We start from the raw sequence: 652 nt of genomic DNA, 5'->3' as shown, positions 1-652 counted from the left end.
TGGGGACATGGGGGGACATAGGGACATGGGGGGACATGGGGACATGGGGGGACATGTGGGGACATGGGGACATGTGGGGACATGTGGGGATATGGGGACACATGGGGACATGTGGGGACATGTGGGGACATGTGGGGACATGGGGACATGGGGACATGGGGACATGGGGATCTGAGGGGACAAGGGGGCATGGGGGGACAAGGGGAGACATTGGGGACATTAGGGAACACAAGAGTGACATGGGGAGACATGGAGGGACATGGGGACATGGGGACATGGGGGGACATGGAGGGACATGGGGGACAGGGGGCATGGGGATGTGGGGACATGGGGGGACATTGGGGGATGTGGGGACATGGGGGGACATGGGGAACACAAAAGTGACATGGGGACATGGGGAATGTGGGGACATGGGGACGTGAGGGGACACCGGGGAACACAGGGCACGGCTGCTGCTGCAGGGAGGTGACAGAGAGGTGACAAATGTCACCCATGCGTCCTGGGGAGGTGACACACCTGTCACAGCCACCATTGCCCAGCCCTCATGCCATGGCAGCCATGTCCAGGGGTGGGGGTGACACGGTGACATTTGGGTGCCCTGAGGGTGACACGGTGACATTTGGGTGTCACAGGCCTGCGTGGACGCTCGGGG

This window comes from Geospiza fortis, unplaced genomic scaffold (assembly GCF_000277835.1).
Source record: "Geospiza fortis unplaced genomic scaffold, GeoFor_1.0 scaffold860, whole genome shotgun sequence".
NCBI lineage: Eukaryota > Metazoa > Chordata > Aves > Passeriformes > Thraupidae > Geospiza > Geospiza fortis.
This window is presented reverse-complemented; position numbering follows the sequence as displayed.